We start from the raw sequence: 18158 nt of genomic DNA on the forward strand, positions 1-18158 counted from the left end.
GCAGACTTCAAAAGTTGAAGCAGAGGCAACTCTCTGAACAGAAATTTTGGATAAGACTGCAGAGGAATGAGGAGAGTTAGTTCCAGTGAGTCCCTTCCCAACACTGTGGCATGTAGTTGGGATCAGTGGTAAATTCTCACAACAAATCAAGAAATACTTTGCAGGATGCCATACAGAGCTGTTCCCTGAGTGACCTCGCTATACTAGGTCACTGCTACCCACTGATGCCAAACCCTGAGTGGGGTTTAGTGGATGGGAGAGGGAGGTAATGTGGAAGAGGGATGTTTGCCCATTGGACCACTATTGGTCATGGAATGCTTCTTACGGGTGACTGCCAAGGTTACATGGGAAAGTATTTTATTTATCTTTTAAGCAGATAAATTATTGCTCTGTCTTCCCAAAATGGTGTTTCATTTTTGCACTTTTTTCCTGAATAAAGCTGTCCTTGTTTCCTACCAGGCTGTGCATTGGCAAGTGGAGGAACAGTGCCTGGCTAATGATGCTGGAAAGTTAGGAAATGCAGCTATCCCAGAAGACCAGGCAGGTATGTGGGGAATGGTGGTCATGATGCTCTGTACTTATAAGAGGGAACTTGTCTGAATGCATACACTATGGATGCCAGCATCTGCTGACAAAGGGCTTATAAACCCCAGCAGTCACTTTGATGGCAAGGATTTGTTCTGGTTGGTCTGCCGGGAGCACTGGCTGCCTCCAAAGTTAGGCATGTTTTCCCTTGTAAATATTTTTAGTGGGCTGTTTTCCCAGGACCATTTCACCTACCGTCACCTTCCATCCTTCCCGTCTGCATAGTCATTTTTTTTGACCAAGAGAGGGGAGGGGATGTTGTTTGTAGCAATCAGTGTTACAAATGTGCCCTGTACACTTATTTTGGAAGAGTAACAGCTCTCCGAGTCACTCTGCAGAGAAGACAGAGGCACTACCTCCCCAGATGCTTTCCTGCTTCATCCCCAGGAAAAGGACGGTCTTGTCTTTCACCCAGTTACTCTGCACAGCTGAGGAGAGGGGAAATGAAAGTTGGAGTTGGATTCACTATGAATCATGACTCCTTGCTTCTCCACCCTAGCTCATCCTAGAGCTGCCTGGAGGCTGCTCCAGCTTAACACTGCTGGCAAAATTACACTCCTGCCACTCTTCTTCCTTGCCCTGGCTTGCCCTCTCCGTTAGGCAAGCTGCCAGGAATCCCCTGCTACGTATGCAACTGCAGGGGTGATACAAGCACAGCCTTGTGTTCAACATGGCATTTAGAAGCTGTTTTCCCATTGCTGATGATCAGAGCAACATCTGTCTCCTTGTTTACAAGGATGCAATTGTAAGATGATCAGAAAAGCTGGGTTTCTGTGGCTGCCACTTATAACTGCTGAAATGTATTCCTGCACCAGCGGGAAGAATCTCATAATATATAGATAGACCTTCTAATCCGTTCTGCATTAGCAAATGATGGAGATGGTCCAAGCAGCAATAATGAAAGCTAGCCTCAGAGAAGACTGTCAAGATACTTTTAGCTAGAGCTTGGTGATTTAAGTTGGGCTGAATGCTGTCCTGCTTAGCTCTCGGGCACTGGGGTTTGACCTGGGTGGGGGCTGCAGATCCCTGTGCGCACTGCTACTAGCCCTGCCTGGGCTAGTTGACAGGCGTGCTTGGCTGGGCTGTTCCAGTGCTGCTTCCTTCGGTGTTATCCCGACCGTAAAAGATGGTTATCTTCCGCACTAGTCCCAAATGTTGTCCTTAGTACTGGGATGAGAGCCACTAGCTTTGAACTTAGTTTGAGCACATGCCTGTTCAGGGACACGCTTCAGCATATGCATGAGAACAGCTTGTGTCAAGGAGCCAATTGCAATTGAGCCTCTGGGGGCACCTGGGTTTGGTGAATCTCTGACTGAGGTCACTTCCGTGTCCTGTTACCCACCTGGGCACAATACATGACTTCTGTAGGTGTTTCTCAAAGTGGCACCTATTATTGCCCACTTGATGTTCCCTACAGGGATCCTTGTTCTGCCACTGATTTGCCTGGTTTCTGTGCTGCTCTTTCCAGCTCAGCTCTGTAGTCTGTCCCTCGCACGGAGGGATAAGGGTTATGCTGGTGGGCTTCCTTGAGGAGCAGAGGCTGGATAAAGAGGGGAAAAAAATTTAGGCCCCTTGTCATTTAAAGCACCTGGGCAGAGTTAAATTGTGCAGCATCTGTGGGATGTCTGGGTCCACTTTGCATGGTGGTTTCTGTGGGCTTAGAGCTCTTTACATGGCTTCCTGTTTTTCAGCGTTATGATCTGCACCCTTCCTCCTGTTTGTCTTGATCTATCGATCTCTTGTGTGAGAGAACAGTGAGAGCTCTTCAAGACCTCTACTCCACACCTAGCAGATAAAAAGGAGGCATTCTGGGCTGATGATGTCCCTGGAACTAGAGCAGTTGACTGACATCTGGCCAGTTTTCACCTGAGGAAGCAGATAAGCATGTCTGGGTAACCCTATGATAACTGCAGAACAAATTATCTGCAAAAAAAAAACAACCCCACAAACAGAGCTTTTTCCTGCAGAAAGACAAATTGCGACTATAATGATGGGGGGCAGCAAGCAGAGATGGATTGTCCAGGTGTTTTGCTCTCTTTCAAAGTAAATGTATATATGCTTAGGGTGTTGATTGCAGAGAGCTCTGTTTTCTTACCAGTGGAGTAACTTATATGTCTGTGTCAGCTCTTCAGGAAGTATCGTGTCAGTCAGAGTGTAGAGTCTCCTGATCTCTTTTAACTCTTTGACCTTACTTAAATTCTCTGAGTTCTCAGCAAACTAAGATTAATTGAATGGCTTTAGACATTCAATGAGAGCTCACGCTGCAGTGACCTTACCGATTGCCACTGAAAAGAGCAGGAAGAATAGTAATTTTGAGCTTCTACAGAAGCGGCTTTTCTTCACTGTGTTGGAGACAGATCTTGTCCCATGGGTAAGGAACATATTGGTGTGCTGTTATTTTCAGCACTTTTGGAGGTTTGACTTGCAAATAGAGATATTTGGGAAAAAACTAGCAAATTAGTTGACAGTAGATGGAGAAGCATAGTTGTTAACTTCTTTAAAGGCATGCATTTTCAGTGAAAAGGCTTCACTGAGAAGTGTTTTCTCAGTGGCCTGCTTTCCTTAGGAGAAGGAAGTATCGGCTAAAGAGAATGTAGAGTGTTTGGACAGGATGACAGACTGGAGCTCAGGAGATATTAGCTGGATTTTTGAGTAGGCTACCGATGACACGTATGACCACAGGCAAGCCATTAAACGTGTCTATGACCTTGTCTCTATCTTATTTACTTGAATCTCAAGCTTTTGGGAACAGAGTCTGGCCCTGCTGAATCTCTGCAGAGTGTAGTGCAATGAATCTGCTTTCTGGGCCAAACCTTTGGACATGGCTGTTATAGGAGCAGTAGATCATGCTCACCTGTTTCAACTGTGTCATTAGTCTGCAGAGAGCCATAACCTCTGCTGGAGCTTCCTTTGCACTGGTTTCACCAGCTGCGTGTCTGGAAGGACTGTGCCTAGATGTTGGCAGGGGGGCTGACAGGCTGCATCCCACTATCTTTTAAGTATTTGTGCACTTTCTTTTAATGTGCATGGCCAGTGCTGGCTGCCTCTTGCCACTGTCATAAGCAAAGCCATCGTTGCTCATCTAAGTAATGTCTTGTGTCCTTACAAAGTCATTGGCACAGATTTCCCTGGCGCTGGGTTTTACCTCAGTGCCAGATCCCCTCTGTCACCTCGATGGGTTGCGGTGACATGCAACCATAATGCTTTCCATGATGCTGAGTCTCTCCTGATGCTGATCCCTCTGAGGTATGTTCTTACAGGTCTGTACCACTGGTCCCCAGCAGCTTGCAATATCACCATCACTTACACTACGTTTCTTTAAAACTGTTCCTCCAGTCTATCTTGTTCTGCCCATCTGTCTTTGTTTCTGTCTCCCTTGCCTTATCTAAATTGTAAACCCTTGGAGAAAGGGGTTAGCTGTGTTACTCACAGAATTCACAGAATTCACAGAATTGTTAGGGTTGGAAGGGACCTCTGGAGATCATCTAGTCCAACCCTACTCCTGCTATGCTCAGTCATAGCTTGTCACTTGGTGGGGAATAGCCCCTAAACTTTCACTCACATGACAGGTTTGATTATATTAGGCAGATCTAATTATAGGGCAGCTAAGATCTCAGGTGCAGCCTCTAAGCACAATAGTAATATACATAATAATTTGGGTAGCTGCATACATTCTGAGACCTCATAATTACCGGAGGTGGAACAGGTCATACTTTGGCTTTCCCAGAATATACATTTTGATAGATGCAATGGGGATGTCTGCAGTGTGTTTGCCCTATTAAAATTGCTTCTGTTATGAGATTTACCACTTGGAGAAGTGATTACCAGCGCAATCCCATGTAACAGCAGCTTACACTCTTCTGATCCTACAGTAGATATCCCATAATGGGTCCAAGAGTGCTAAAACTTGTTTCCACAGCTTTTTGTTTTCCAGGCTCCTCAGTAAAAGAGCAAAATAAATACCTGCTACTCTGATGTTTTACTCTGTGCAGGACAAACACAGCATTAGCCCGCTGGCTACTGTATTTCTCAACACTGATTCTGGGGTGGCATACAGTCTGGCAAAATCCAAATTTGAAGCAGCCCAGCACTAAGTATACAACAGCTGCTGGATCCCTGGGGTGGCCTGGGATAGATGGTATTGCTGGGGCAAACACCAACCAGGACAGAGAGTGAGAGCTGCTGTCAGGGAAAGCACTTCTACATCAGCTTGTGGGTGGCCATAAAGGATCAAGAAGTTATGCTGACAGAGCAAATAAAATTCATCTTGTGCAAGCTAGGGAAGTTGCGGCCTCAGACCAGGACATCAAAGTTCACTTTTGCCATTCCAGGTGAATTAAAAAGGAGACTCATCCCCTCTCTGTTCCTTGGCTAAAGCCATGACAGCTGTGCTGTGCTCATGCCTACCAGAGGAGTATTAAAACTGCCTTTCCTTGACCTTCTGAGATGTATTTTATGTTCCATTCTGGATGTGCTTGAAGCACATCCAAAGTGCTGGATGTCCAAGCACATGTGTCCACCTCTGTCTGGAATTATGACACACATCAGTATTTACTTGTCGGGGATAAAGCAGGACAGCCTCTCTGGTTACTGCTGAGGATTGAATGTAGGTGCTCAGACTCTGATGTCCCAAGCTGCAAGTTGGCCAAGGACATTAAGGTTCAAAGTCCTGCTTTTGGGTAAAGTGGTATAATACCTTTAAATGACCAGAGGAACTTAGCTTTGTTTCTCTTAAACTGTTATCATCATAAGGCTTTTTACCATGAGGCAAAGAGAGAGCACTCTCTTATTAAGTAGAGGCTCCTGGGGGGTAGAAAGGAGGCACTTTTCTCAAAACCTTGACGTGTGGCACACCCCTGTTCTCCTCCACCCAGCTCATGCCAGCAATACAGATGTTCCCTGCTGGCATTTCCCCTTCCTTCATTGTCAGTTGATCTTCCGACATCTCGTTTCAGCCTTGTAGTTGCATTTTTCCCTGCAGCTTCACTCAATATGGAAGCGTGCTGTGCTCCAGCCTGCGGGGCTGCCTGCGAAGAGGGGCCCCTTCAGCACTGGGAGAGCTCCAGCAGGGCATCCCTCAGGCTCCGCGCCACGGCTGCCTGCGTCGCAGCTCCAGGTGGTGTTGATGCGAAACATCCAGGGTTATCTGGCAGATGGGAGATGTTTACCAATTAGTTTGCCTTAAACAGATTTAAAATAATTCTGTTCGGATTAGGGTTTATGCTCTGCCTAGCTCCATACGGAGTCAGGCTGGAGCATTGGATTGTGATTGGTGATAGTGGTGGCTTTTCTTGACGGGGACACCTCTGTGGACAGATGCATCCTCCCCAGCTGCACGCTGAGCAAGCAGGGCTTATGCCCAATCCAACCCTCCTTATCATGGGCAAGTTTTGTGCTATGTTGCTCAAAGACTTTCTGAACAGGCATTGGGTTTTGCCTTAGATTTGAGTTTCATTGTATTGAGTGCAGCATGGACCTGTTCTTAAAAGGGGAGGATCTGCTTCCACCTAGAAGAATCCTTTAACAAAGTGATTTAACAAAAATGAGAATAGGGGAGGATTTGAAGAATAGAGAAGCCCTTATTCCAGAAGCAAAAGGCAAAATCATAGAAAACATGAAGTGATGAATAAGAGTACGCAACAAAAACTTCAGATACAGTGCATAGGTAGAGCAGATTTATTTTTGGCCCTTGTCACGTATTTGGAGCAAAAGTCCCTATCTGTCAGTGTGAAACAGAATGCTGCAAGGTTTTAAGTTCTTCATGTGACCAGATTGGGTTTGCCGCAACAATAGGGTTTCTGCTTGGTTTTGGGAAGGGCAGCAGTTTTGCTGGCATTACACAAGGCTATGTGTGATAAAATAAGGAACCTTCTTTCTCCAACTCTTCTGATTTATGAAACTGCTGGAAATCAAAACTTCATTGCCATTTGGGTAATTTTTTTATTCCTCCAAACTGTACTGGATGTTCTTCACATATTAATTTGTGGATTACAGAATGTTCTAGGCAAAACATCAGTGGGACAGTAAAACGTTAATGCAAGAGTTCAGCTAACATAAAATAAAACCACAGTGTTCTTCTATCCTACTTAATAATGACTCGAGTGAAATGGGGACAGTTGTGTGGTCTAGTGGCTAGTGAGGGGTGTGGTCCTCTGGATTTCTGGAGCCGCTTCCCAGCTCCTCTTTCCCATGCTGGGTGACCTTAAGCAAGTTTACCCCTTGTAAATTGAAGCCTGATGTCTGGCTAGGAAGCTTATTAGGAAACTTAATTTTTGAGAGAGCATTTGGGGAACTTGAGATGACAGGTGCTAAATAAAGACACTTCTCTCTATTAAGTAGCTCTAAGAAAACACACTGAGATTCCAATTTTGTGACATTGGTACTTAGAGAACTCATCTTTTGGCTTTTTATGAATTGAGCGCTCTTGATCTGGAGTCATCAAGAGATGACAAACGTGGATACTCCTGACCATTTTGCTGGAATGACTGTTTCAGTTGTCAGCACTTTGGTTTATTGGCATCAGAAGAACAATGGTTTAATTTCCATGTCAGCAAATCATTTTGGATTTAAACAGAACTGTGTGGCAGTGGTCTCAAGCACAGCAAAAGGTGCCCTGGAGCCAGGAAGTTAAATTGATTATAAATGGGAGTAAAGCAGGTTGGCTGAGCTTTGCTTTCCAAGTTGAGTGTAAGGCATCAGTGGGGAAGAGCAAACAGTAGGAAAAAATGTGTTGCAGAAAATGAAGACCGGACACGCAAAAGGAAAGGGTGATGCTACAGAATACCACTGTTAGGACACTTAGGCTAATTCTGCAGAGATGTATCTGTTGAAAGGCGACAGCAACCATCTTCCTGCCTCAAAGAGTACTTAGAAAGTGAGGTTGTAAGATACTGAGGCACTGATAGTGGAGATCATGCAGGCAGAAAGAAAGCACAAGCTGTGGACTGGATTCCTGGCTGAAGGATCTTCATGCAAGTTTCATCCTAATTAATTTGGTTCTCTACCTTAAATATTCTTTAAACAAAGAAAACTTTTTACACATCAGCCTATCTTTCTCTTCCCAAACCCCACACCCGAGGGAGCTCAGGTCCAAATGCCTAATCAGAACTTCCCTTAGAAGGTGACAGAGAGGGTCTGATCACTTCTACACAGTGAATTATGAGCTAAAGTCTTTGAGAAGGAAGTCTGGCATGTTTAGTATTGTGCACCAGAGGTTTGCCATTGGGTTTTGCTGGAACTGAATCAAGCTGTTACTTTGAATGCATCCACAATCAGTTCATTTCAAACTGCTCCCTCATCTATGGCTAGAACAAATCAAGATTTTTCTCTTCCTCCCACATATATATAAGTGACATCATGTTGTTGGGTAAGTGTTGCTTTCTTGTCCAGCCAGCAATTTGTCCTGGCTTGAAGTTTGGTAGCAGTTTTCTGCACAGTGTGTACTGTACAGGACATCTGGGGAATATGCTTTGCATTTGCAAGTGGTTGCTGCATATTTAGGTAGCAGAGAAGGAAAGACTGCTGATCTCTGTGTGTTAGGCAGGCAAAGGCAGGCCTTTGGCTAATTTAGTGCTTGAGCCTTCATCGCACTGAAGACTACACTTTTGCAGATATTTGTGCCTAAATCTTAATGCTGGGAACTACTTACTTCCAAGGAACCCTTTTCAAACCAGGGTTGCGCTCAATCAAGCCCAGTTTGGCCTGAGCTGTTTCACACCAGTCCAGTCAGCCTGCACAAACCTCCTGGATGTGAAAAGCTGATGTAGATCACAAATCCAAAGTCCCACTGGAATATTGAGCGAAGGAGTGCTGTGATGTCAACCCACTGTGCCTATTACTGAGGTCCTCATGCCTAATATGACAGTACAGCTCTTCCAGAGGTGAAGGTCTCATTGACACTCAGGTTTCTTTAAACTGTTCTAGCACCTGTGTCATAAATAGGGCCCCACTGTCTTGCCATGCCAGTGAAAATGGAGTTTAGTTGGGTTTTTTTTACAGGATTTTTGGAGTTCTATCCCCTTGAAGACAATATCCAGATTCTAGGACCACCAGAAGCAGGAAGATGAGTGAAATAATTCATCTAAGGTCTTATAGTTAGAAAAGATCATGACTTCCTACATGACAATCCAGTTTATCACATGCGAGAGCTGCTACAGGTCCAGCTATGTCCTGATCTTCCTTCCACCCAAGCTGGAGAATCAATCGGGAATAGGGTTAGGTTTAGCGTCATCCTGGTGGGGAAAAAAAAAAAAGTGGTGAGATGTGGCTCTGATCAATTAATGTGGAACCAGCTGTTGCTCTATGGTGAGCCCATGACTTGGGTCCTGGAGCCCTTTCACCAGGATGAAACAATTAAGAGAGTGTCCCCTTCCCCACCAAATCTGGCCAAGGTTTTACAAAGCCCACAGGAGTTCCTCCATGCAGACACAGTCTGACTAGTTCACATTAATGCACCAGTTTATAATATCTCATGGAAATTCCCAGAGCCTGGGACTCTGCCACAGAGAGATGTGTTACCGTTTTGCAAATACGGAGTTAACTTAACGATATAATAGAATTATTTAGAGAGCTGGTGATAGGCTTATGACTCTAGAGTGTCTGAGTCTCAAATCTATGCTTTCCTATATCTATCTTCCCCAGACATTATTTAGAATAATTTCTCCTTCCAAACAAAAAATAATTTTGGGAAAGGCAGATTCCCAACTCAGCTATGAAATGTCATCTCTGTGATGATGATGATTATGGGATGCAGCAAATGCATACATAATTATTCTCACTGCTCACAGAACAGCAGATAGGCCCATTTGCTGCTGCCTGAAATATATAACCAATGACTTTTCCTCATGCTGTCTGCTCTGTGCATTTTCATGAGCTCATTCCCTAGGGCTCATTGTGAAATTGTTTTAATTTTTCGAAGCAGGGAGAAAAAATGAAATAATTCTGTTGGAAGTGGCATTGATTTGTCTGTGAAGTCATTACAGCTGTTTCTCTCTTGAATGTGCAAGAAGAGGAATTCCTGACTCTTTTTTTTTTTTTTTTTAATACAGGAAGGTGGGGAGCGATCTGACAGTAAGAATGCAGTGAATTTTGGAAGTGGTTCTGAAAGTGCTTTCATGTTATGCATGTGAGAACGCACAACAAGGATAATAACAAAGTTAAGAATATTTTCCAACTTTCAGATACATAGCTTGGTCTGTGTCAATAGTTATAACTGGATCTCAGTGTAGGATAACTTATTTGATGCAAAGGGTTGTGTTTGACAGCCTGAACTTGTCAGCCTTGAGTCACATAAGGGGAGGCCCAGTGGAATATAGAATGCAAATGTTCAAATAATATAATGAAAAATACCCTTCTGAACTCTTTTCCATTAAATATGAAAATTAAAATGACTTAACAAAACATTTTTCTGTCCCTGTCTTTTAACAACAAACAAAAGCTCTGATGTGGAGTCTGAAATTGCTCATCAAGGGAAGAGGCCAGGCTAGGATTTAGTAAATGGCTTTTTTTGAATAAAGCAATTAGTTCTAAAGGGAACATGTCATCTTCTGTACATTGCTAAGGTAGAACAGTCATTGTGCTTTCTGGCACTCTATCAAACTGCTCCTTGTGCATAGTTATTGGAGAAAGTGCATTTACACGTACTGTCGACGTCCGATGCCGGGAAGAGGTTTCTTAAATAACAAGACACAGGCTATTATGTGCATTAGTTTTATTATTTTTTTTAAAGTGTCTTAGCCTTTGGGGACTGAAGGTACTTAATAATACGTTGCAATTACAGTGTGCCAATGCGTTGTCGTCATATCTCAGGTGCTTGACAATCAAACAAGTGCAGGTTAACCCTTAGATGTCCATTGAATTTCTGGCTGGCTGCTTTTGTCTGGAGCTTGAAATGTGTCCGGAGTGCAGCGAAGGGCAGCGTATGTCTGTCACCTGAGTGTATTGTCAGAGACTGTCCCAGAAGGAATGTCCTCCTTCACCCACAGGTGTGCTTGGCCCACATAAGAGATAGGAGCTGTATGCTTTTTGTTAGGAAGATGCGTGACTTTCCATACAGAGGTACAGGGTGCTTTGGAGATGGAGCATGATCGGACAGCTTGCACCTTGGAATGCGTGTGTTTGGGGGGCGGGGGGGTCACCTGCGATTGATATGAAGGGAAGGAAGGATACAGCACATTCCCAGTCTTGTATTGCACAACTCTTGAACCTTCAACCAAGGTATTACGTTCCTGCAGGTTTTCAAAGAAAGGGGTTGCCAGAGACAAAAGAAACACTGCGTGAGTAGCTCCAAAGAGGGGAAAAGACTGAAACACTTTCTTGCCTGGTATTACACATCAGCGAAGCAACAAGGAAGAACTCGTACCAGGGAATCACTTGCAGAGCAACAGGAATTATCTATTTTCTGCATGAAAACAGTTCCTGGCGCTTCCAAAAAGGTGAGGCGGTACCCGGTAGCTTGCTCAGCCAGCAGTAGGTTAAGAGCAAAGTCCCAAGTCACAAAAAAGGGGAGGTTGAACAGTGAGTGATTTACTAGGGGTGTAGATGGGACCTGAACTAAAACCTCTCATGGAATGAGCTGTTTGGTTCCTGAATCAGGACAATATGAAATTACTTCCACGTTGTGGGTTTTTTTGTCTGTTTTCCCCCTCCAGTATCTTCAGTATTGAAAGAGCTCTCAGAATGGATGTCAAGGAGCTGTCCTGTTGAAGCATGGCAGTCACATCACCCTTAAGTCATGGAAGAGATCCAGTTTGAGTTGATCTCTGCTAGCTAACCAGGTACAATTTGTCTTTCTTCATTTTTGCTCTGTTCTTTATAACTGTGACCCATGAGTATGTCTGGGTATGAAAGGAAGGAGGCAAAGAGAGAAAGAGCTGCTGTCTATAGGTACCAAACAGCAAGAGCTCAAAGCGGACAGCCTTTGTTTGTTGGATGATATAAAAGCTTTGTAGGTACTGCCTAGTGTTGGGTTTGTTTGTTTTTTGTTTTTTGTTTTTTTCTATTGGAACTTGAGTACAACTCAGAGGGAAAGCTTTGGTCTCCAAGAAATTTAAAGAAGTTTTAAAGACCAGGTGAAAAAGCCAAGCAAATGCTCAGGAGGACTAGTTGAGGCATGGGTCTTGCATGCTGCCTGTTACAGGGACATTCTACAGTGGCAGCAACTACAGCACTTCTGGGTTTTGTTTGTTTGTTTTAATTTTGGAAAAAAAAGGTTTTCTCCTGCTGAGGAAGCTTGGCTGGCATACTATAATCTTTAGGTTGACTTTTCTCTGTGTATGGGAAATGGGGTGATGTGACGGTGCAGTAGACAAGCTGCAATACCTTGTCCAGGGCAGAAGCAGAATTGCTGTCATTTGAGTCAAACCTTGCATCTGCAGCCAAAGCAACTGTTGAATGCTGGTGGGCCCAGGACTTCTCCGTTATGCAGCAGGAGTACGTAATTCTCCCCTGCTGTGCAGGCCATTCACCGGAGAGCAGCGCCAGTCTTTACAGCATAGGCACTACAGGTAGAGGTGGTGGGATCACCAATGAGGACAATGCTTTTCCATCAGAAGCCACTGTTTTCAGGAGCTCACAAGTGGCAGAGTTTAACTGCTTCAGATGATGCCTACTGTGCAAAAGGTCGTTCTTCTCTCTGATTTTTGGTATTGTTTTTGTTTTCTTTGTTTGCATTTTGGAAAGTTCCAGTTAAAGTGCTTCAGCTGTTTTGGAGAAGGAGAATGGAAATTGTTTGCTAATAACCAAAATAAGCTTAATTGTTCTCTTCAAGTTCCATATTTTAGAGCAGGATCTTGGGCTTTAGAGGACAAAGGATTTACGGGGTACCCATGGTGTTAAGGAGGTGCCTTGCATGACATGTCTATGGGAAGCCATGTATCACCAAATTATGCATATCTTCTCTCTCAAAAAATGGAAAAGAAGAAAAAAGCAGTTTCAGTGTGTTCAGTATCTGCCAACAAATCCTCCTGATATTTCCTCTGCTGGGATGGGAATATGGGTGAGGCTGAGCAGGTCTGTCTTTGGTGTTGTTTCTCCCAGCTGAAGGGGGTTATTGCAGAGCTGGGCTCTAGGAGATGGGAAGTGTCAGTGAGACATGGCTAGGATCTGGCAGATATTCTCAACCACAGTACTTGAGTAAGATTTCAGAACCTTGTTCCAAAGTGTGGAAAATCCATATCTTAACATCTTGCTTGGAAAAACTGAATACGGGCTACACAGTTCTCATTTTTCTAGTAGATGCATTACCAAAAAACCACCCTTATATGATCATGTTAGGCATATCTTCCCTAAGTCTGAGGAAAGCCCTTCTGTACGCTTGTATTCTGACAGAAACAAGAGTTATGCTGTTCGTATTGGTATCAACAGGGAAGTCTTCAGGGTCATTGGCTCCTCCGGTTTTGCTGCTCAGACCAAACCTGTAGAAACTACAGGATCAATTGAAGGTCTTAAAGTCCTGTACAGGAGAAGACTGAGGAAGAATGATAAAAATACAGGTGAGACTGATGAATGGGGCGGAGAAAAGAAAGCATGGCTCAGTGCAGGAAATCATTATAGATCCCATCACTAGGACAGTCTCTGTGATGGAGGTCAGGATTGGACTTCTTAGCTTCTTTTTTTTACTGATAATGCATAAACTAAAGGAGATCTCTGTACTGCAGACAACGCTACTAGAGTCCTGGTTGTCTCTGCTCATAGTCATAAGAAAACCATCAATCTTGCACTCTGTGAGTGTTGGTTGGAGCTTCACAACTTTGCTTGGAGCAACAATTCCTTTATGAGCTTCAGGAATTCACCTACCTTCCCCTATTGCCTCTGGAATTCAAGACAGGGGCTTGCTCTTGGAAATGCTGGTATTCCTCAGGGTGATATTTCTGGGTGCCTGATTGTTGGAGCTCTGATAGCTGTGATTAAGATTGAGCATTGAGGTGTGACTGAGTCAAGCTGATGAGTTGGCCACTAAACTCAGTATTGCACGCCTTTAGGGCTTGTATCATTCTAGTCCTTGGCTTGCAAAATGCTGCAAGAGCCCAACACAGCCATCCATGTTGGAGTGCAAAAGGGAGCTGGTTGCCTCACAAAGAACTCCAAGTAGTGGAAGGAAACCCTAAACCACCAATTTATATAACAAAAAATGTGGAAAATGAAAGCCAAGAACTGCATAAAAGCATGGGGATGTTCTGCCTTCATGGGGTGAAGCATGGATGCCTGGAAGAACAGAACAAGTTTCATGGGAGTATGCAGCTCCAGCTGGGAAGAGGATCACACTTTTATGTCTATTTTGCAGGTCTAAATTGATTTGCTCAGTTGCATGGACACCCAAGAGGAAGCCAGCTGCATGGCTCACTACCAGTTAACTCAGCAGCTTCCTGCTTGAGTGGGTTTGCTTCCTACATAAAGCTTCTTGCTGACTGTTCAAACAACTTGGGGTACTTGGCCATCTTCTCCCAGTAATTCCTATTGGTGTGGGATTGAGAGCTGAGCTCTCGCTGAGAGCTTTATCCTGGTCTCTTAAACACCCCTAGACAAGTGACTTATGCTCTTTGGATGCTTTGTGGGTGGGAAGAGAGGCCTTCCTTGGAGCAGCTTGGTGTTTGGTAGCCTTATGTAGACCATCCTTGCTTCTCATGAAAACCTCCTAGCTCCCTAGACACAAAGACCTCTGCCAACAGGTCTGTAGTATCCATCCTGCCTGTGGTGTGGGCAGAGCTGCAGAGTGCTTCTCTCTTGCTCTCTGAAATCCCAAGGTCCTCTATGATTTTTTGTTGTTGTTGTTTTTTGTTTGGGCTTTACTAAGAGACCTCCTGGGAAACTGGCTCTTCTTTCTTGGTCTTCATGTGGCTGCTTGATTCCTGGGAATGTGTTTAGAGCGAGAGTCTGAAAAAGGCCTTTTGCCTGGCAGTGAAGTTGTTGCCCAGAAATGTAAAGTCACTGCCACAGGGGGCTGAGCCATAGCGCTTTATTCCTGGAACTGCATGAGGCAGCTCACAGCACATGGGAGCTATTGCCACCTCGCTGATATGGGGCTTTAGGAAATTATGCAAATGCTTTCATGTCTGAGCAACCTGGAGCCCTGGATCTTCTGGCTGGTGGTCACTCTTCTGTGAAACTACAGAAGCGTGGTACGGAGCACACTCCTGTCTGCCTCTGCGGTTTCTGGTAACACATGGTGGGGGAGAGCGGGGAGAAATGAACCCCCCTGTGCACCTGGCGGACAGTGCAATCCCTTATGTGATGCGTGGGTGGGAGCAATTCCTTCCTGACCCTGGTGAAGATTGGCTCATGTCCTGGAGAGCAGGATTTAGATCACTTTTATCTTTATTCTCCGAGCTACAGGGATTATTAATGGCTATAAAATGACCCAGCTGCAGTATTTGACTTGGTGACCTTCAGTAACAGTGAATTTTGCAGGCTGGCTGTACAGTGGGGGTGGGGAAAGCTTTTCCTTATTCTTCAGGAATGTGGGAACGTTTCATAGAGATGTCAGACTAGAAAAGGGGCCTTGAGAGATTGCCTGCTTCATTTACCAACACTGATCTAAACAGCTGAACCGTGTGATGCTTTCCGATGAGTAAGGCAGAGGAGGGAGGAAAAGATTTTGCCCTATTCAGGAGGAGCAGAGCATTTATGCTGCAGCACAAGGGCTGTATTTACATGCAGTTCTTCTGCACCTATGGTTTCATTTCATATTTAAAATCGCTTAAGTTATTTGTGCATTGGTGCTGGTCTGGGAGCTTTGAATAGTGAAACCCAAAGATGAAGCAGCAGATGACCCATCCCTGGAAACTTTCAAAGTCAGGTTGGACAGGGCTCTGAGCAACCTGATCTAGTTGAAGATGTCCCTGCTCATTGCAGAGGGGTTGGACTGGGTGACCTTTAAAGGTCCCTTACAACCCAAACTACTCTCTGATTCTATGAACCCTCTGTACCACCTCGTCAAAACATTGCTAAGTGCCTTTACATTGTCCTGGATCTGTGTCCCAGGGGCTCAGGCCGGGCAGTGAAAAGTCCTTGGCCTCCCTGTTCAGCCTGCTCATCAAAAGGCCCATTAGGATGAGCTGAGCTGAGTATTTTTGTGGCATAGGCCCTGGACAGAGGCCACCAAGTTGATTTTGTTGATCTCGCGCAAGTAAGCGGAGAAGAGGTCTTTTTATCTACCAGCTCTGAGCAGATCCATGAACCGAGAGAAAAACCTGCCCAAGTTATGTAGTCTTGCCATGCCTTCAGTTGCGTGAAGTCTGTTGTAAGAGCTAAGAGGTGTGCTTTGCAGCCAGCCCAGGGAGACACGGCACACTCCATCTCATCTCACGCTGACCTATTTTGAAGGAGTAAATTCCTCTTCTCCGACTTCATTTACGTGCTGGCTGTCAAGTTATAAGAGCAGCATTTGACTGTGCTGATACTGCCGTTTGTATCAGCAGACAATCACCAGCCTAGCAAGAGTTAGTAATTTGACTAACAGCTCATGACATTATTCTTATTATTTATTTCTGGCAGAACAAATGCAGCAGCAACTTTCTTCCATGGCATCAGCTCCAAATGTCTGTGGCATCCGATCAGCCAAGGCTCTTTTTTAAAAATTCAGCCATACTCCCCCACATCTTGCTAACTTTACAGTCCCCCATGGCATCTGTGTGCAGTGAACTGAGCTGTTGAGACTAAATGCAATTTGCAATCAGGCTTCTGTTAACGTAGAAATGTACCGGCTGCTCTCCTGCAGTATGGATTCTCATTCTGTCTAGCATATGGTAGCATTAAATCCAGTCTGGAGCGCCTCTCGTTACCACACTGTCAGTCCTTGCAAAGTGGAGAACCCTGAAAAACAAATGTGAGAGAAATATATTTCAGGAACTGTCTCTCCTTTAGCAGAAACATGTCGGGAGCTATCAAAGGGAGACCGTACCTCGAAAACTAGCCCTGACAGCCATCTATGCAAGTACAGAGAACTGACTTGAACACTGATGCAAAAGCCGTGTACTTCCCAAGGCAGGTATTGCACAGGGAGAAGGGGACAAGAAGAACGAGACAAGAGCAAGTTCATTATTAACAAGTTTAAAAGCTAGAAGCAGTCTATTCTTCTGCTACCAGTATGGGAAAGATTTTGATTCAGGAAGATAGCCTCGGGTATGAAGCTGACAGTTATGTAAAGACTTGATATAATTGTAGGCAAAACAAGAAATATATCCATCCACAGAGAAAACAAACAGGAGAGCCTTTTAGCCATTAAGTATTGCATTCCAGCTTTAGCTCATTGTACAGTCCATAAAAGTAGCCCTGGAATTTCTTCAGTGTTAGCATATCTCCCATTGTCTTGTAAGGTAGTTTAATTTTAATTTTGCTATTTGAGTGTTATGAATAATTCAGAGTGTTTTCTCACTGTCGGCTCTGATGGATGGCCTCAGCTCTTCTTCCCTCAGGCGCTCAGAGCTCTGGCCTAGTGAAAAAGATACAAGTTGGATCTGAAGAGAATTGGGTTTGAGACAAGCATTGCCATGGCTTGGTAGGGACACGGGCGTCTGAGTCATGAGCTCACAGTGTTGGCTTATTCATAGCTCTCTTTGGTCAATCCCACCCTGAGGACCACAAGTGTCTGTTCTACTTGTGCACACTCATGTTATTTCTTGCTTGCAAAACCACCGATTTGTGTTTGGTGCCCTGAGCCTTTGATGCATGAAGAATCACAGAGTTAAAATTGTGGGCTAAGGTCAGAAGTAAAAGTCATTGAGTGCATTTGATCTCAACACCTGCTTTTCTTAGACACTTCTCTCACAATTTCTTATGAGTGGAAGTTATTTCGACATAGGTCTGTACCTGGCTGTTAGGAAGAGCCGGAGACAGTAGTGTCAGTAGCTCAGGAGTGTGATTACAACAACCTCAAGTCCTGAGAGGTAGGAGGGAAAGGTGGCAGCAGATCAAAGGCTACTTTTCCATCCTGGAAGACTCAACCCTGTGTGGCTGAAGCTAGGAGTGACTGTAGCATCTCAAGGTGCTTCCTGGCAGTATTATGTTTAAATAAGAATAATGTGCCTGTTGGATATATCTGCTTCTTTCTTTATTACACTCCTCTATACTTCTAGGTAGATCTAAGACATGGGAAACTGTGTATTACCTAGTTTGGACTCTGGTTCTGTCACTGGTTCTTATATCTGCAATATCACTTTGTGAATATTTTGGTGTCCTGACCCATAATGCTGTGGCAATCTTAGAAGGGGACAGCTATAGGCAGATTTGTGAGAAGAACAGAAACAAGCTGTTGGCTAATGAAGCTTTTGCTCAGAGAATGGTTGTAGATAGCAAAAAGACCTGGACCAAAGAGCAGATGAGGTAGACTTTGGACCTTCCTCAGTTCCAGATGGCCAAAATGTTTCATATGCGCTTACTAGGAGAAAACTCTGTGCTTTACATGGAGACAGAAAATAGGTGTGCTTATCCCAGCCATAAGCCAACCTCGTCTTTCTCTCTTTACCTCCATTAAAAATGTGAGGATTGACCTAGGAGGGTCTAATTTTTGAGTTTTAGGCTACTGCAGTATTTGCTTACTGTGGCTAGTGAAAATGCGGGTAATCTCCATTGTGACA

The sequence above is a fragment of the Charadrius vociferus genome, unplaced genomic scaffold, assembly GCF_000708025.1.
Source record: "Charadrius vociferus isolate BGI_N301 unplaced genomic scaffold, ASM70802v2 scaffold214, whole genome shotgun sequence".
Classification (NCBI taxonomy): Eukaryota; Metazoa; Chordata; class Aves; order Charadriiformes; family Charadriidae; genus Charadrius; species Charadrius vociferus.